Here is a 20,988-nt window from a genome sequence, read left to right on the forward strand (position 1 = left end):
ATGTTATGAATGAAAAGAAGTTGGATGTCCTGGCCCTAAGCGAAACAAAGCTGAAGGGGGTAGGAGAGTTTCAGTGGGGGGAAATAAATGGGATTAAATCTGGAGTATCTGAGAGAGTTAGAGCAAAGGAAGGAGTAGCAGTAATGTTAAATGATCAGTTATGGAAGGAGAAAAGAGAATATGAAAGTGTAAATTCAAGAATTATGTGGATTAAAGTAAAGGTTGGATGCGAGAAGTGGGTCATAATAAGCGTGTATGCACCTGGAGAAGAGAGGAATGCAGAGGAGAGAGAGAGATTTTGGGAGATGTTAAGTGAATGTATAGGAGCCTTTGAACCAAGTGAGAGAGTAATTGTGGTAGGGGACTTGAATGCTAAAGTAGGAGAAACTTTTAGAGAGGGTGTGGTAGGTAAGTTTGGGGTGCCAGGTGTAAATGATAATGGGAGCCCTTTGATTGAACTTTGTATAGAAAGGGGTTTAGTTATAGGTAATACATATTTTAAGAAAAAGAGGATAAATAAGTATACACGATATGATGTAGGGCGAAATGACAGTAGTTTGTTGGATTATGTATTGGTAGATAAAAGACTGTTGAGTAGACTTCAGGATGTACATGTTTATAGAGGGGCCACAGATATATCAGATCACTTTCTAGTTGTAGCTACACTGAGAGTAAAAGGTAGATGGGATACAAGGAGAATAGAAGCATCAGGGAAGAGAGAGGTGAAGGTTTATAAACTAAAAGAGGAGGCAGTTAGGGTAAGATATAAACAGCTATTGGAGGATAGATGGGCTAATGAGAGCATAGGTAATGGGGTCGAAGAGGTATGGGGTAGGTTTAAAAATGTAGTGTTAGAGTGTTCAGCAGAAGTTTGTGGTTACAGGAAAGTGGGTGCAGGAGGGAAGAGGAGCGATTGGTGGAATGATGATGTAAAGAGAGTAGTAAGGGAGAAAAAGTTAGCATATGAGAAGTTTTTACAAAGTAGAAGTGATGCAAGGAGGGAAGAGTATATGGAGAAAAAGAGAGAAGTTAAGAGAGTGGTGAAGCAATGTAAAAAGAGAGCAAATGAGAGAGTGGGTGAGATGTTATCAACAAATTTTGTTGAAAATAAGAAAAAGTTTTGGAGTGAGATTAACAAGTTAAGAAAGCCTAGAGAACAAATGGATTTGTCAGTTAAAAATAGGAGAGGAGAGTTATTAAATGGAGAGTTAGAGGTATTGGGAAGATGGAAGGAATATTTTGAGGAATTGTTAAATGTTGATGAAGATAGGGAAGCTGTGATTTCGTGTATAGGGCAAGGAGGAATAACATCTTGTAGGAGTGAGGAAGAGCCAGTTGTGAGTGTGGGGGAAGTTCGTGAGGCAGTAGGTAAAATGAAAGGGGGTAAGGCAGCCGGGATTGATGGGATAAAGATAGAAATGTTAAAAGCAGGTGGGGATATAGTTTTGGAGTGGTTGGTGCAATTATTTAATAAATGTATGGAAGAGGGTAAGGTACCTAGGGATTGGCAGAGAGCATGCATAGTTCCTTTGTATAAAGGCAAAGGGGATAAAAGAGAGTGCAAAAATTATAGGGGGATAAGTCTGTTGAGTGTACCTGGTAAAGTGTATGGTAGAGTTATAATTGAAAGAATTAAGAGTAAGACGGAGAACAGGATAGCAGATGAACAAGGAGGCTTTAGGAAAGGTAGGGGGTGTGTGGACCAGGTGTTTACAGTGAAACATATAAGTGAACAGTATTTAGATAAGGCTAAAGAGGTCTTTGTGGCATTTATGGATTTGGAAAAGGCGTATGACAGGGTGGATAGGGGGGCAATGTGGCAGATGTTGCAAGTGTATGGTGTAGGAGGTAGGTTACTGAAAGCAGTGAAGAGTTTTTATGAGGATAGTGAGGCTCAAGTTAGAGTATGTAGGAAAGAGGGAAATTTTTTCCCAGTAAAAGTAGGCCTTAGACAAGGATGTGTGATGTCACCGTGGTTGTTTAATATATTTATAGATGGGGTTGTAAGAGAAGTAAATGCGAGGGTCTTGGCAAGAGGCGTGGAGTTAAAAGATAAAGAATCACACACAAAGTGGGAGTTGTCACAGCTGCTTTTTGCTGATGACACTGTGCTCTTGGGAGATTCTGAAGAGAAGTTGCAGAGATTGGTGGATGAATTTGGTAGGGTGTGCAAAAGAAGAAAATTAAAGGTGAATACAGGAAAGAGTAAGGTTATGAGGATAACAAAAAGATTAGGTGATGAAAGATTGAATATCAGATTGGAGGGAGAGAGTATGGAGGAGGTGAACGTATTCAGATATTTGGGAGTGGACGTGTCAGCGGATGGGTCTATGAAAGATGAGGTGAATCATAGAATTGATGAGGGAAAAAGAGTGAGTGGTGCACTTAGGAGTCTGTGGAGACAAAGAACTTTGTCCTTGGAGGCAAAGAGGGGAATGTATGAGAGTATAGTTTTACCAACGCTCTTATATGGGTGTGAAGCATGGGTGATGAATGTTGCAGCGAGGAGAAGGCTGGAGGCAGTGGAGATGTCATGTCTGAGGGCAATGTGTGGTGTGAATATAATGCAGAGAATTCGTAGTTTGGAAGTTAGGAGGAGGTGCGGGATTACCAAAACTGTTGTCCAGAGGGCTGAGGAAGGGTTGTTGAGGTGGTTCGGACATGTAGAGAGAATGGAGCGAAACAGAATGACTTCAAGAGTGTATCAGTCTGTAGTGGAAGGAAGGCGGGGTAGGGGTCGGCCTAGGAAGGGTTGGAGGGAGGGGGTAAAGGAGGTTTTGTGTGCGAGGGGCTTGGACTTCCAGCAGGCATGCGTGAGCGTGTTTGATAGGAGTGAATGGAGACAAATGGTTTTTAATACTTGACGTGCTGTTGGAGTGTGAGCAAAGTAACATTTATGAAGGGATTCAGGGAAACCGGCAGGCCGGACTTGAGTCCTGGAGATGGGAAGTACAGTGCCTGCACTCTGAAGGAGGGGTGTTAATGTTGCAGTTTAAAAACTGTAGTGTAAAGCACCCTTCTGGCAAGACAGTGATGGAGTGAATGATGGTGAAAGTTTTTCTTTTTCGGGCCACCCTGCCTTGGTGGGAATCGGCCGGTGTGATAATAAAAAAAAAAATATATATATATATATATATATATATATATATATATATATATATATATATATATATATATATATATATATATATATATATATATATATATATATATATATATATATATATATATATATATATATATATATATATATATATATATATATAATATATATATATATATAATATTATATATATATAATATATATATATAATATTATATATATATATAATATATATATATATATCAACCACCTCTAGAACTGTCCTGGGAACTCTCATCCTCAGAGAAAAGAATGAACTTGCATCAGGGAAAACTCAAGGTTCTCCCTGAAGCTGTTTGAGAATTTACTCCTACCACCCCCTATAATATATATTTTATTTAAAGACAAAATACATTGACAAAACAGTCACAAAAATACAATAGAAAGTAAAACAACATAGATAACAACTCAGAGCTACATCTCGAATATTTCGTCCAGCTCTTATTTACAAAACTGTTTAGTACACACAATACTTGCAGTGTGTATGGTATGTATTACAGAATAAAACTCAAGAACTGCATGGGAAAACTTGAAAGAACTGCAGCAAGGGTGGACTGAGAGATGAAGGAAGCCCCAATTAGTACATTAGTAAGGCAGCTGATATTCCGTGCACCACTTCTCCCAACTCAACTTAGACAACACCTCCAAAGCATTGCTTCTAGCACGGAACACCATCACCCACAGAGGAAATAAAAACCATCAATACACGAAAAACAAACAGACAGACAGACAGACAGACAGAGAGAGAGAGAGAGAGAGAGAGAGAGAGAGAGAGAGAGAGAGAGAGAGAGAGAGAGAGAGAGAGAGAGAGAGAGAGAGAAAAAATCAACTAATCACGTAAGACACACCACCCTCATAAGAACCACCACCCACACACGAAACACCACATACAGAACCACCACTATCATAATTCACGCAAGCCCTGCAATTCACGCAGGAAAGTGCACGTCACCCTTCGCAACATTTCACCATCCTTTAATCCGTGTTCTGGCGATGAACTCACGAGCCCTTATCTTTGCAGCCTAATAATAAGACTGATAGCTACACGAGTCTACGGACCACTTGCAGCAACAGCCTGAGTCTCAGGCAGAGCAGCGAGGTTAGAACTTTCGACGGCGGTGAGAGGTCTGTCAGGGGTCTGGCGTGTACCAGCAATTCTAGTTGACGAGGCCGTCGACACGTACGCCTTACCAAGACACATTTAACAAGGAAATGCAGGCACGTCTATTCAACTACAATACCAAGCACATGAGTCCGATCAATAAATGTAAAAAGGCATTGAATTTGAGCTCTCTGAAAAGACACAGAATTAAGGGAGATATGACTGAAGTTTACACATGGAAAATAGAAGTAAATAAAGGGGATATAAAAAACGTGCTAAAAGTATCTCTTACGACTTTGATGTCGTAACTTAAATAAAATGTTCGTGGCTCCAGAAGGCTGCTCACACTGCTGTCTAGGGCTTATAAAATTACACTGAAACACAGCAAACCTTGGGCCAGCATGTACTCATATATTAAATATTAATTATTATTAGGAAGGAAGGATAAAAACTCACCTATATAAAAATATATCTATATTAATAGTAAATTATATACACCTTACAATGGAATGGAAGGAGTGGGGGAATGGAATGGGTGGGGGAATGGAAGGGGGTGGGGGAATAGAAGGGGTGGGGAATGGAAGGGGTGGGGGTAATGGAAGGGGTGGAGGGAATGGAAGGGGTGGGGAATGGAAAGGGTAGGGGAATGGAAGGGGCGGGGAATGGAAAGGGTGGGGGAATGGAAAGGGTATGGGAATGGAAAGGGTGGGGGAATGGAAGGGGTGGGGGTAATCAGTTATGATCCAAGGATAGGAGGAAATGTCTTGAATTCTTTGTATGTATTGAGACATGCGCAGTATTAGGATATCTTAATGAGACAAAGTTTGGCCACGAATGGCTTTTTGTCTTTAGTGGCGAAACGTTTCCTCATTAAACTATCATAAAGAATAAAAAGTGACAATACCGTGGCTGGAATAATAAACAGTGTGACTGGTGAATGATCCAAGTCGGACCGAAACGTCTAATAAATGTGAGTTATTTGTCTCAAATATCCCAATACTACGCACGTGTCGTATTTCATATTTGTCACTATTTTATACCATACATTCCCTTGAATTCCTTGGATCAAGAGCCATTCGTCAAGATGAAGGCAGCCCCTCCCCAATGTAGGGAGATATGCTAAAAACATGTACTCCCCCTGTAATACTAACACACATATTGTAATGCTGACATACACAAGGGTCAATAACCCAGGCATTACTTTCCAGTTGCCAGACACCAATTAATGGTGCATTATTCCGCCAGGCGCTTGCCTGAAATGTAAATTATTGCTGTTTAACTTCCCACCTTGGTGTACATCTCCCCCCCCCCCGAACTCAACCCGCCCCCATCCACACCGCTAGCATCTTCACCCAACCACCCATTTCCACACCCCACCACCTCCAGCTTACACTTCATTACCTCTAAACCCCTACCACCTACAAAACACACCCCATCACCTTCACCCACCCACCACCTTCAGGCGAAACAGGAAACTGTTTAGTATTACATACCTGGAGTATACTTGGAGAGGGTGCGGGGTTCAATACCCCCGCGGCCCGGTCTGTGACCAAGCCTCATTATGCACCAGTCGTAATTTAATTAGTACTCAGTACCTTTAACAGAAATGCCTTGATATTATAATTCATGATCAAAGGTAGTGGGGCGACTTTTCCCTGCCAAACCTCATTATTCCCATTCCCCTCCCCCAGGCGCTGTAGGACCCTTACGTTGCAGTGTCTGACAGACACTGCAACACAATGGTATCTTGGCACAGAACAGAAGAGGACCCTTATGGCTTAGCGCTTCCCCACGAATATAAAAATATTAATACCTGGTATTACATAAAGATTTTCAAGCCTCCAGCACACTGAATGATTTTTATACTCAGGGAACTATTAAACGCGTAGAGGCCATACAACGCCTGGGCGGTAATCACGAAACTCAAATTCCGTGGATCAAGAAGCCTTCACCCATCAAGGCGGAGAAGCTGCACAAAGTAAATATTCTAATCGGGTTTCTAAAAAGAGTCGTAAGGCTTCGTGCAGACAGCCGGCGCCACCTCAACAGATCAGTGGGGTGCAGTAGCTGTTCATACGGGTTTAGTGCTAGCTTCATAATAATAATAATAATAATAATAATAATAATAATAATAATAATAATAAGAAGAAGAAGAACAAAGCTGTTAAGTGTGCATACTTAGTTTTCACTCTGGATATTATCTGTCTATATATATATATAAATATATATATTAAATATATATAAATATATATATATATATATATTTAATATATATAAATATATTAAACAACCACGGTGACATCACACATCCTTGTCTAAGGCCTACTTTTACTGGGAAAAATTTCCCTCTTTCCTACATACTCTAACTTGAGCCTCACTATCCTCGTAAAAACTCTTCACTGCTTTCAGTAACCTACCTCCTACACCATACACTTGCAACATCTGCCACATTGCCCCCCTATCCACCCTGTCATACGCCTTTTCCAAATCCATAAATGCCACAAAGACCTCTTTAGCCTTATCTAAATACTGTTCACTTATATGTTTCACTGTAAACACCTGGTCCACACACCCCCTACCTTTCCTAAAGCCTCCTTGTTCATCTGCTATCCTATTCTCCGTCTTACTCTTAATTCTTTCAATTATAACTCTACCATACACTTTACCAGGTACACTCAACAGACTTATCCCCCTATAATTTTTGCACTCTCTTTTATCCCCTTTGCCTTTATACAAAGGAACTATGCATGCTCTCTGCCAATCCCTAGGTACCTTACCCTCTTCCATACATTTATTAAATAATTGCACCAACCACTCCAAAACTATATCCCCACCTGCTTTTAACATTTCTATCTTTATCCCATCAATCCCGGCTGCCTTACCCCCTTTCATTTTACCTACTGCCTCACGAACTTCCCCCACACTCACAACTGGCTCTTCCTCACTCCTACAAGATGTTATTCCTCCTTGCCCTATACACGAAATCACAGCTTCCCTATCTTCATCAACATTTAACAATTCCTCAAAATATTCCTTCCATCTTCCCAATACCTCTAACTCTCCATTTAATAACTCTCCTCTCCTATTTTTAACTGACAAATCCATTTGTTCTCTAGGCTTTCTTAACTTGTTAATCTCACTCCAAAACGAGGGTCTTGGCAAGAGGCGTGGAGTTAAAAGATAAAGAATCACACACAAAGTGGGAGTTGTCACAGCTGCTCTTTGCTGATGACACTGTGCTCTTGGGAGATTCTGAAGAGAAGTTGCAGAGATTGGTGGATGAATTTGGTAGGGTGTGCAAAAGAAGAAAATTAAAGGTGAATACAGGAAAGAGTAAGGTTATGAGGATAACAAAAAGATTAGGTGATGAAAGATTGAATATCAGATTGGAGGGAGAGAGTATGGAGGAGGTGAATGTATTCAGATATTTGGGAGTGGACGTGTCAGCGGACGGGTCTATGAAAGATGAGGTGAATCATAGAATTGATGAGGGAAAAAGAGTGAGTGGTGCACTTAGGAGTCTGTGGAGACAAAGAACTTTGTCCTTGGAGGCAAAGAGGGGAATGTATGAGAGTATAGTTTTACCAACGCTTTTATATGGGTGTGAAGCGTGGGTGATGAATGTTGCAGCGAGGAGAAGGCTGGAGGCAGTGGAGATGTCATGTCTGAGGGCAATGTGTGGTGTGAATATAATGCAGAGAATTCGTAGTTTGGAAGTTAGGAGGAGGTGCGGGATTACCAAAACTGTTGTCCAGAGGGCTGAGGAAGGGTTGTTGAGGTGGTTCGGACATGTAGAGAGAATGGAGCGAAACAGAATGACTTCAAGAGTGTATCAGTCTGTAGTGGAAGGAAGGCGGGGTAGGGGTCGGCCTAGGAAGGGTTGGAGGGAGGGGGTAAAGGAGGTTTTGTGTGCGAGGGGCTTGGACTTCCAGCAGGCATGCGTGAGCGTGTTTGATAGGAGTGAATGGAGACAAATGGTTTTTAATACTTGACGTGCTGTTGGAGTGTGAGCAAAGTAACATTTATGAAGGGATTCAGGGAAACCGGCAGGCCGGACTTGAGTCCTGGAGATGGGAAGTACAGTGCCTGCACTCTGAAGGAGGGGTGTTAATGTCGCAGTTTAAAAACTGTAGTGTAAAGCACCCTTCTGGCAAGACAGTGATGGAGTGAATGATGGTGAAAGTTTTTCTTTTTCGGGCCACCCTGCCTTGGTGGGAATCGGCCGGTGTGATAATAAAAAAAAAATAAAAAAATAAAAATATATATATATATATATATATATATAGGTAGTAGGTTGGTAGACAGCAACCACCCAGGGAAGTACTACCGTCCTGCCAAATGACTGTGAAACAAACCTGTAACTGTTTTGCATGATGGTAGGATTGCTGGTTTCTTTTTCTGTCTCATAAACACGCTAGATAACAGGGATATCTTGCTACTCCTACTTACACTTTGGTCACACTTCACAGACACGCACATGTATATATATATATATATATATATATATATATATATATATATATATATATATATATATATATATATATATATATATATATGTCCAAAGCTGCTGTCCGAAGTATTCGTGCACAGGCAGCCATGATGCTTCAACCAAACCAGCTTGGCTTTGGGGTCTCTCAAGGAAGTGAAGCAGCGGTTCATGCAACAAGGGCGTATATCAACAACCTGCCTGAGGACAATGCAGTGGTAAAATTAGATTTCAAGAATGCGTTCAATCTCCTGAAAAGAGACGTGGTATTAGCAGCAGTACAAGAACATTTCCCTGGTCTCTTCCCTTTTGTTTCAGCCGGGTATAGCAAGGAATCAATGCTTCTCTTTGGAGAGCATGAAATTACATCATCGGAGGGTGTCCAACAAGGAGATCCTCTTGCACCATTTCTCTTCTGTATAGCAGTTCGGGAAATCAGTCAGACTGACCAGCGAGCTAAACAAATGGTTCCTAGATGATGGCACACTAGCAGGTACAAAAGAGTCCCTCCTACATGACCTTACACAGGTAATGACACGGGGACAGGAAATGGGTCTCATCCTGAATCCATCCAAATGTGAAATCATCTCAGTCAGTCAACAAGTGATAAATGCAGTGAGATCAAAACTACCAGGAGCAGCAGTCATTGCCCCCACAAATAGTGTCTTGCTAGGAGCACCTCTGGGAAGCAATGCCATTGACACAATTCTCAGGAAGAAATTGGAAGAGTTAAGGAGGATGGAACAACGAATAGGCAATCTGGACACCCACGATGCCACCTTCTCACAAAGTGCTTGAGTCTGCCCAGGTTGACATATTTCCTAAGATGTGCACCTTCATATGATAACCCTATACTGCACGAATATGACAGTATTCTGAGGCAGATTTTTACGAAAGTACTTAACCTTACTCTAGAAGACGGGCAGTGGAACCAAGCTACACTTCCAGTCAGACTAGGAGGCATTGGTGTCCGCAAGTCATCACAGATTGCGTTACCTGCTTTTCTGTCCTCGTGTATTGCATCCAGAGAGCTTGTAGCAGCGATTCTCCCTGAACATCTTAGGGACAAGATAGGAGTCCAGGACCAAAAATTCATTGACGGAGCAATGATCTGGGATAATCTAACGGGCTCTGGAGCCAGACCTGCTCCCCCCAACAACTACAAACAATCGCACTGGGATGGTCCAATAGTGGAAAATATTGCCTCAACAATGCTTCAGAGTGTGTCAGGGAAGGATAGAGCCCGCCTCCTGGCAGTGAGAGCCCCTCATGCTGGTGACTTTCTGTTGGCTGTTCCCAACTCCAGCCTTGGCACACGTCTCGACCCACAGACCATCCGCATCGGTGTTGCCCTTCGACTTGCCGCCCCTATTCTCGCCGAACACAGGTGTATTTGTGGCAGTGAAGCAGCAGACCGATTCGGGTACCATGGTCTTGTGTGCCGTAAATCCGAGGGAAAGATTGCGAGACATGAGGAGGTTAATAACATTATCAAGAGGAGCCTCACAACAGCTGGATGCCCAGCAGTAAGGGAGCCACCCCAACTATGCAGATCTGATGGCAGCCAGAAGCGTCCAGATGGTATCACCCTTCAAGCCTGGACAGATGGGAAGCAGGTGGTGTGGGACTATACATGTGCATCTACCTTGGCTGATACCTATCTCCAATACACCAGGGAGGAAGGAGGGGCAGCTGCCAGCTTCAGGGAGTCCCAAAAGTCTAGAAAATATGGAGAACTTGCCCATCATTATATGTTTGTTCCCAGGGGCCCGAGACTGTTCAACTGCCTCCCAGCACACATAAGGGGGATTACCAACAGACCCCTGGCAGTCTTCAAGCTGGCACTGGACAAGCACCTAAAGTCAGTTCCTGATCAGCCGGGCTGTGGCTCGTACGTTGGTTTGCGTGCAGCCAGCAGCAACAGCCTGGTTGATCAGGGGCTGATCCACCAGGAGGCCTGGTCACAGACCGGGCCGCGGGGGCGTTGACCCCCGAAACTCTCTCCAGGTAAACTCCAGGTATAGGCTCAGAGACCCTTGGCTCATGGGGAAAGAGTGCATCTAAATTCCTTAAGGAGCTGGGAAAAAGACTCATCAGGGTAACTAGGGATCCCAGGGCAGCTAGTTTTCTGTTCCAGCGGCTCAGTGCGGCTGTTCAAAGGGGTAATGCCTGCTGTATTTTGGGCACACGCCCCAGCTCTGAGGAGCTGGATGAGATTTTCGCCTTATAATCGGTGATACACACGTAACAACATGTACCGTATATGCCACCTTTATATCAATAATGTATCTCTTAAATCTTCTGTACCATATTATGTAATAAAATATTCCTATTAGTAAAATATATATATATATATATATATATATATATATATATATATATATATATATATATATATATATATATACATACATACATACATACATCTAGGTTTTTCTCCTTTTTCTAAATAGCTCTTGTTCTTCTTTATTTCTTCTATTGTCAATGGGGAAGTGGAAAAGAATCTTTCCTCCGTAAGCCATGCGTGTCGTATGAGGCGACTAAAATGCCGGGAGCAATGGGCTAGCAACCCCTTCTCCTGTAGACATTTACTAAAAGAGAGAAGAAAAATTTAATAAAACTGGGATGCTTGAATGTGCGTGGATGTAGTGCGGATGACAAGAAACAGATGATTGCTGATGTTATGTATGAAAAGAAGTTGGATGTCCTGGCCCTAAGTGAAACAAAGCTGAAGGGGGTAGGGGAGTTTCGGTGGGGGGAAATAAATGGGATTAAATCTGGAGTATCTGAGAGAGTTAGAGCAAAGGAAGGGGTAGCAGTAATGTTGAAGGATCAGTTATGGAAGGAGAAAAGAGAATATGAATGTGTAAATTCAAGAGTTATGTGGATTAAAGTAAAGGTTGGATGCGAAAAGTGGGTCATAATAAGCGTGTATGCACCTGGAGAAGAGAGGAATGTAGAGGAGAGAGAGAGATTTTGGGAGATGTTAAGTGAATGTATAGGAGCCTTTGAACCAAGTGAGAGAGTAATTGTGGTAGGGGACCTAAATGCTAAAGTAGGAGAAACTTTTAGAGAGGGTGTGGTAGGTAAGTTTGGGGTGCCAGGTGTAAATGATAATGGGAGCCTTTTGATTGAACTTTGTATAGAAAGGGGTTTAGTTATAGGTAATACATATTTTAAGAAAAAGAGGATAAATAAGTATACAAGATATGATGTAGGGCGAAATGACAGTAGTTTGTTGGATTATGTATTGGTACATAAAACTGTTGAGTAGACTTCAGGATGTACATGTTTATAGAGGGGCCACAGATATATCAGATCACTTTCTAGTTGTAGCTACACTGAGAGTAAAAGGTAGATGGGATACAAGGAGAATAGAAGCATCAGGGAAGAGAGAGGTGAAGGTTTATAAACTAAAAGAGGAGGCAGTTAGGGTAAGATATAAACAGCTATTGAAGGATAGATGGGCTAATGAGAGCATAGGCAATGGGGTCGAAGAGGTATGGGGTAGGTTTAAAAATGTAGTGTTAGAGTGTTCAGCAGAAGTTTGTGGTTACAGGAAAGTGGGTGCGGGAGGGAAGAGGAGCGATTGCTGGAATGATGATGTAAAGAGAGTAGTAAGGGAGAAAAAGTTAGCATATGAGAAGTTTTTACAAAGTAGAAGTGATGCAAGGAGGGAAGAGTATATGGAGAAAAAGAGAGAGGTTAAGAGAGTGGTGAAGCAATGTAAAAAGAGAGCAAATGAGAGAGTGGGTGAGATGTTATCAACAAATTTTGTTGAAAATAAGAAAAAGTTTTGGAGTGAGATTAACAAGTTAAGGAAGCCTAGAGAACAAATGGATTTGTCAGTTAAAAATAGGAGAGTTATTAAATGGAGTGTTAGAGGGAAGATGGAGGGAATATTTCGAGGAATTGTTAAATGTTGATGAAGATAGGGAAGCTGTGATTTCGTGTATAGGGCAAGGAGGAATAATATCTTGTAGGAGTGAGGAAGAGCCAGTTGTGAGTGTGGGGGAAGTTCGCGAGGCAGTAGGTAAAATGAAAGGGGGTAAGGGAGCCGGGATTGATGGGATAAAGATGGAAATGTTAAAAGCAGGTGGGGATATAGTTTTGGAGTGGTTGGTGCAATTATTTAATAAATGTATGGAAGAGGGTAAGGTACCTAGGGATTGGCAGAGAGCATGCATAGTTCCTTTGTATAAAGGCAAAGGGGACAAAAGAGAGTGCAAAAATTATAGGGGGATAAGTCTACCTGGTAAAGTGTATGGTAGAGTTATTATTGAAAGAATTAAGAGTAAGACGGAGAACAGGATAGCAGATGAACAAGGAGGCTTTAGGAAAGGTAGGGGGTGTGTGAACCAGGTGTTTACAGTGAAACATATAAGTGAACAGTATTTACATAAGGCTAAAGAGGTCTTTGTGGCATTTATGGATTTGGAAAAGGCGTATGACAGGGTTGATAGGGGGCCAATGTGGCAGATGTTGCAGGTGTATGGTGTAGGAGGTAGGCTACTGAAAGCAGTGAAGAGTTTTTACGAGGATAGTGAGGCTCAAGTTAGAGTATGTAGGAAAGAGGGAAATTATTTCCCAGTAAAAGTAGGCCTTAGACAAGGATGTGTGATGTCACCGTGGTTGTTTAATATATTTATAGATGGGGTTGTAAGAGAAGTAAATGCGAGGGTCTTGGCAAGAGACGTGGAGTTAAAAGATAAAGAATCACACAAAGTGGGAGTTGTCACAGTTGCTCTTTGCTGATGACACTGTGCTCTTGGGAGATTCTGAAAAGAAGTTGCAGAGATTGGTGGATGAATTTGGTAGGGTGTGCAAAAGAAGAAAATTAAGGATAACAAAAAGATTAGGTGATGAAAGATTGGATATCAGATTGGAGGAAGAGAGTATGGAGGAGGTGAATGTATTCAGATATTTGGGAGTGGACGTGTCAGCGGATGGGTCTATGAAAGATGAGGTGAATCATAGAATTGATGAGGGGAAAAGGGTGAGTGGTGCACTTAGGAGTCTGTGGAGACAAAGAACTCTGTCCTTGGAGGCAAAGAGGGGGATGTATGAGAGTATAGTTTTACCAACGCTCTTATATGGGTGTGAAGCATGGGTGATGAATGTTGCAGCGAGGAGAAGGCTGGAGGCAGTGGAGATGTCATGTCTGAGGGCAATGTGTGGTGTGAATATAATGCAGAGAATTCGTAGTTTGGAAGTTAGGAGGAGGTGCGGGATTACCAAAACTGTTGTCCAGAGGGCTGAGGAATTGTTGTTGAGGTGATTCGGACATGTAAAGAGAATGGAGCGAAACAGAGTGACTTCAAGAGTGTATCAGTCTGTAGTGGAAGGAAGGCGGGGTAGGGGTCGGCCTAGGAAAGGTTGGAGGGAGGGAGATAAATGGTTTTTAATACTTGACGTGCTGTTGGAGTGTGAGCAAAGTAACATTTATGAAGGGGTTCAAGGAAACCGGCAGGCCGGACTTGAGTCCTGGAGATGGGAAGTACAGTGCCTGCACTCTGAAGGAGGGGTGTTAATGTTGCAGTTTAAAAACTGTAGTGTAAAGCACCCTTCTGGCAAGACAGTGATGGAGTGAATGATGGTGAAAGTTTTTCTTTTTCGGGCCACCCTGCCTTGGTGGGAATCGGCCAGTGTGATAATAATATATATATATATATATATATATATATATATATATATATATATATATATATATATATATATATATATATATATATATATATATATGGGATTATAAACTTCGGTATTCCTTTTTTCTTGTATTATTCTCCTCTCCACACACTACATCGTATACGAATAAGACACATGTACAGGGATTGGGTATGTTTACTGCTGCTACCCAAGTGTTGCACATGTGTTATTTATCTAGTTGTTAGTTTTATATACCACTAATATAATTTACTACATCGTCCTACAAGCAATATACGTAACTTGAACGAATCTGGGCCATCTTCATGAAGAGAGAGGCTCGCCACAAACCATGGAAAAGCACCCTTGAACCCGGATGTTTATTGTGAATCTTGGTAAGAATGTTTATATCTGGTTAGAATAAACATTCAAGTGTTGTTACGGAACAGTGATATACAGTAAGCAATGCAATCTTCAGACTGTTTCAGTGTTTGCTAAGTGAAAAAAAAACACTGATTTTAAGTCTAGAGAAAGTTGTAAAATTCAACGTCATGGGAAGCAAATCCTGGTTTATATGCAAAATCTTCTAAAGAAAAAATGTGTTAATGTTCAAAATATGTAAAGCACGAGATAAAGAGAGCTGAAAAATAACTGACGAATAAAACGTTATGAGCAACACTATATAACATTAATATGAGAGTAATTACCTATATTATTTAATTAACCTAGATGAGCTAAACCTATAAGAGTCGTGCAACACCTACGGAACTGGAGGGATACAGGTTATAAGGCTTGAGCCAAGAAATGGGAGGAAACCTCTTGAATCCCTTGAATCAAGAACCCTTTGCCCCTCTACCCCCCTGAAAGGAGGTATTTTCTTAGCATGCACTCCATCTATATGTAATATTAACATCCAAGGGATAGTTACAATTCCTTGAATCATTAATGCACCTCCCCACCGTTCCCTATAAATGCGCACTTTTTCAGTAAGTTATCCTGATGAGATTCGTAACAATGCAAACCAGATATCACCAAAAAATCCACTGATGCTTAAATATGGTATTCCACCATTTATCGGTCATATACCTGTGCAAGTTAGACCTCTGACGTATAATCGTGAGATTTCACCATTTATCGAATATATGCATATTGTACTGACGTATACTTATGGAATTCCACTTGTTATCGGTCACATGCCTGCACAAGACAATTAATAGATTGTGACTGACAGACGCTAATTGTTCCCAGCGCTACCTGTAGTTGACTCTAGGGGTCATCTCCCTCGTGGCCTTGTCCTAGACCCGGCCACTACCTTGATATACTATGGAATATAAATCTTTCAGAGTATTACATCGATACACACGTCAGTGTATTACACTGATATACATTTTTAGTGCATATCTACAGCTAAATTAAGTGACAAAGAGACGGCAATTAAATAACAAGTTGCACCCAAACAGTGGGCGTTACGAAACCACAAACATGACACAGCCCACTGTGTGGGCGAAAACTCGCCAATGAAGAATTCCCACATTTGTCTCGATAATCGTATCAGTATATCTCACATCAGATTTGTCTCAACAATCGTATCAGTATATCTCATACTATTATTTATCCAGCTAAATAAACTAGCAGCTTCACCCCGTCCCCACCCCCCAGGCTACAGATGCTGCCGGTGTCCACACAAGCGTAAACATACCGGAATGAAGTAAGCCGCTGCTGCCGCCCTCTCTGAGGAGCCGGACTAAGCACACCACCTTGACCTTGAGGTAAACAAACACTTCTCCCAGGGGGTCTAACCCCAGCTTATATATCATGCTCTACCGGCACCAGCGTCTACACAATCTTAAACTCTCATTCCACATTCACATGAAATGACACAACAAGAGCGCAACGTTACGAGTGCGCAAAGCAAGAGCGTGAGAAGAGAGCGAAAATAACGGCAGAGAAGAGAGGGTGTGAAAAGGCAAAAAGAGAATTCAAGAGTAAGGGGGAGAATGAGTAAAAAACAGGATGAGGCGGGGGCGAGAGTAAGGGTAAGGATGAGAGAAGAGGGAGAGTAGGGGGTAAGAGGAAGTGTTACAGCGCATTATTTTGTAACTCTACGCCTTTATTTTTATATTCAGCAAGTCCGGTGTAATTAAATTAGTGGGATCATGCTGCACATTTACCTGGTGTTTAACACTGATTTTGTCCATCTTTCCCTACCTTTACTATCCTTATGCTTGAGGACTTTAAGAAATTCCTATATGTATTATGTTCTTAGACAGGGTGTGCAGAATCCTTTAGCGTTGCATAACTTAACAAAATGATGGGACACTATAAATTGGAGGCAAATGTGTATAAACTAACTTTATTTAGTTAGCCATGTGTAACGCCTGATGGTCGGCCCAGGAAGTGTAATTATTCTTACCAGATCAATCTGTTTTAGATAGCTAGTGTTCACAAAGACGCTACAATGTGTGGAGCACTGTTATCATGGGATGTACTCGCCTATTTTGGGTCGCAGGGGTCGAGTTACAGCATGGGATGGGTCATACATCATGAGATGCGAGTGTAGGGAAACAAGCGAGCAGTTATCTACCCACGCAGGAGGGGTCACACTTTTCATTGATAAGTATGATAACTTACAGGTATACTATAGACATACAAACGTATGTTAATGTAGCTAAACGTCTCAGCTTGGCTGTCTAAATAAATGAATTATGTACACAATGTGATATTCATATACCTTACTGTTTTGTATTATAGAATACTGCGAGTATTCCCATCAAGCATTAAGGGAATTGCCAATAAACCCCTGGCTGCCTTCAAGAGAGAGCTGGACAGATACCTAAAGTCAGTGCCGGATCAGCCGGGCTGTGGCTCGTACGCTGGACTGCGTGCGGCCAGCAGTAACAGCCTAGTTGATCAGGCCGTGATCCATCGGGAGGCCTGGTCGTGGACCGCGCCGCGGGGGCGTTGATCCCCGGAATAACCTCCAGGTAACCTCCAGGAGTATATTTGCATCTGGGGAAATCAGCTTTTTTGCGTATGTGGTGTGATGGTACGGTACACTGACTAGGATACCTATCATGTTAACAACTATATTTTACTCAGAGTAATTGTTAAAAGATTGTAAGTTTTTATTTGTTATGAAAGAGGGAGGGGGAGAGGAAGAAAGAGCATATATACAAAAATACCAGTGAAAATAGAAAAAAAACATCTCTGCATTTTCGTATTCTTACACATATCTTCAGAGGAATTGGAGGGAGAGGCAAGAGAAGCACATTTTATATGTTAAACACTGAGGTGATACCTCACTTAGAGCAGGTAACAAGTCCCTCAATGAGGTGTCACCTAACTCAAAACACACTGTGGGAAGCCTATTTATAATAGTAACGTTTTATGAGGCTTACTGGCCCACAATGTCAGTTTTTAACAGGCCTCCTTCAGAGTATTTTGAGTTAGACAGCACCTCACTAGAACTATGCCATCTTACAATCGTGGGTTCGAATCCTGCTAACCGATCTTACCCTAGGGGTAAGATCGGTCAGCGTGGTGCACTGATATAGTATCACTTGTGTGGTCAGAACATGCAAGAGGAGACTGATATAGATGGAAACCATGCTATAAATGTTTATTTTTTGACCAAACCTAACTTAGAAACCTTGTCCACCCTAATGTAATTTGTTCATCACTGATCAGTTTAAATTAATTTAGTATTAATTCTACTAAGTACACTACAGATCACTTTAAATTAATTTAGTATTACCTAAAGTAAATGATATTTTTTTTTTCATTTTCAGATTGATTTTCGTAGATTTATGGCATAAATTTTTTTCACTCTGCTTATTCGGCACAAAACACCCTTGCTTTTTAGATCTAACTCACCGGTTTGGCTTATTCGGCAAAACACACACACACTCGTGTGTGTGTGTGTGTGTGTGTGTGTGTGTGTGTGTGTGTGTGTGTGTGTGTGTGTGTGTGTGTGTGTGTGTGTGTGTGTGTGTGTGTGTGTGTGTGTAAAACTGTGTAGGTACACACAAGGTGTAACAGGTAATGCAGGTATACGCGGAGTAACTGGTAGCGGAGGCATACACAAGGAATAGCAGGTAGTTTGTGTACAAGGAATAACAAGTTCTGCAGGTACACACGAAGAAATAACATGTATACAAGGCATAGTGTTAAGAAGAAAAAGCGTGTCTGGGCACCTGTAACAAAGGAATGAATGACCTTGTACAAGCTTCCGCTACCCACCGCCTTCTACCATGTGGTGGCTGGAACCTTACTACCAATCTCAACTCTTCTGGTTTAATTAGCCTCGCTTCTTTAAATAGTTGGTGTTTTAGTCTTCATGTGGGATTGCAGAGATTCTAATCATCCTGAGGAATTTTAGGTATATAAAGCCCAGTAGAATTTTAGATATTTAAATCCTCCTGAGAAGCTGCTTGGATTTAAATCCTCCTGAGGAGTTGTGGGGATCTAGAATCTGGGGAATTGTGGATATTTATATCCTCCAGAGAGATGTCTTAAGTCGTCATAAAATAGCACTTTCATATATCTATAATGCCTAAATGCATTCAATAAAGCTGAAATGCGGTTTTCTTATGTTCTGCAATTACTTGTACAGCGGATAACAATCCTAAACAAACAACTAAAACTACGGAGAGCTGATATGATGAACAGTTGTCTAATCAAGGGTAAGTAGGCCTACTGTTGTGGTATTTCAAGCTAATTCCAATCATGGGCTAGTAGGCCTTATTGCTATGTTATTTAAGCTCATAAACCGTACTTCATTTTCGAATAAATGCATTAATTTAATGGTAAAATGTTTAAAAGTTTCTGAAACGCTAGCCTACAGAAGGTAACTTAAGGATAATGGCAGTGGTATGAAGAACCAAGGTATACTGAGGAGTTAAAATATTCAATTTCTCATCATTTAGTTTCCATCAAGTCCGTAATTCAATTGCTCAATAACTTTAGAAATATCTTCAGTCTTTAAGACAAGAATTAGGCTAAACTCTGCGTATATAAACAGAGTTGTAGCATACATTGGGGCGAGAACTTTGGGTAGCGTTAACTATACGTTAGTCAAGTATATGAATGGATGTATTTGGCTGTGAGCTTGACCTACCTAACATGGGCCAATAGACCTGGAGGTTACCTGGAGGTTATTCCGGGGATCAACGCCCCCGCGGCCCGGTCCATGACCAGGCCTCCCGATGGATCAGGGCCTGATCAACTAGGCTGTTACTGCTGGCCGCACGTACTAAAGTGTTCTGTAATTCTTGCTTTTGGGGCGGGAGGGGGTAAACATTCAATAACCTGGCTGGTGCCAAAGCTGATTAATGGCATCCTTTAAAACAAAACGGCTTTTGTTGTTTTGGCTACTGAAATTTTGACTAGGCCCATAAAACCAAAGTAAACAATTTCCACAACCAAGTGTTGCAATTATTATTATTATTATTATTATTATTATTATTATTATTATTATTATTATTATTATTAAAATGCATATAAATACACTGGTTACAAAAGCGTACTGCTGACAGTAATGAAGAGAAGACACAGGTGCTGAATAGGATTTTACTTAACATTTCTAATGGAGCTTTATCAGGCTGACTTGATAAAAGCTCTAAACACAGCACCCCTCAAGGAAGGTTCCTTGATGTTGGTGAGGGGCTCTTGATTTAGGGAATTGGATCTGTACTCCAGTTTCCCAAATTAAGCCTGAATGCCTTCCACATCCCCCCCCAGGCGCTGTATAATCCTCTGGGTTTAGCGCTTCCCCCTTGATTATAATAATAATAATCTAAACAGCATAACGGTATCACAATATAAAAAAGTTTGCTTTGCACTTTTGTTTTTCCTTATTCCATACATTGCCGTAGTTGGTGGTTTATGTTTAACATCGATACACATTCACGTTGTTGGAATTCCTGAGAAAGTAATGTGAAAGCTACCAAAGAGAAATTCTCCCGTACACCGATACATTTTTGTATTCCTAAAAAAAAGCACATAAATAAATCAAAGCAAGATGACTACACTCCCCTGAGAGTGAGAATATATCAAGCTGATATACATTAGAAAGCTGGTAACTGTGAAATACAACAAACCTGTTCTATACAACTTATAATTGACGTTACAAGACCCAAATAAATTTCACTAAATTCGACTCAATCCAAACAAATGGGACTTACCTTACAAAAGACGAAGTATATGTATATATAGCAAACGCGCTACGAAATGCTATTTGACAGTGTGTGTGAAAATTATCCAGGCACAAGAAACACCAGTTAGGAATAGGATTAAAGGGAATATATCACAGAGAGCGAGAGCACACACCCTCTACCACCAACGTCTAGCTCAGTACTGACTGCACCCAGACCCAAACGTAAACATTCCTATGGCTGGCCCCGACCACAGTAGTGCTGCTGCTGCTGCTGCTGCTGCTGCTGCTGCTGCTGCTGCTGCTGCTGCTGCTGCTGCTGCTGCTGCTGCTGCTGCTGCTGCTGCTGCTGCTGCTGCTGCTGCTGCTGCTGCTGTTGCTGCTGCTGCTGCTGCTGCTGCTGCTGCTGCTGCTGCTGCCGCTGCTGCCGCTGCTGCTGCTGCTGCTGCTGCTGCTGCCGC

At 41.5% G+C, this 20,988-nt stretch overlaps 1 protein-coding gene across 3 annotated transcripts in view; it reads right to left on the bottom strand.

The window, feature by feature from the left end:
* The window catches only part of LOC128685786 (guanine nucleotide exchange factor for Rab-3A), a 226,125-nt gene extending 205,387 nt beyond the window's left edge, over nt 1–20,738 (bottom strand). For all 3 annotated transcript variants that reach the window (XM_070087858.1, XM_053772441.2, XM_053772438.2), the window contains exon 1: nt 20,559–20,738. The gene's annotated coding sequence lies outside the window, so the exon portion shown is untranslated. The remainder of the gene's footprint in view (nt 1–20,558) is intronic.
* Between the last annotated feature and the right edge of the window lie 250 nt (nt 20,739–20,988).

This window comes from Cherax quadricarinatus, chromosome 23, assembly GCF_038502225.1.
Source record: "Cherax quadricarinatus isolate ZL_2023a chromosome 23, ASM3850222v1, whole genome shotgun sequence".
NCBI classification, from domain to species: domain Eukaryota; kingdom Metazoa; phylum Arthropoda; class Malacostraca; order Decapoda; family Parastacidae; genus Cherax; species Cherax quadricarinatus.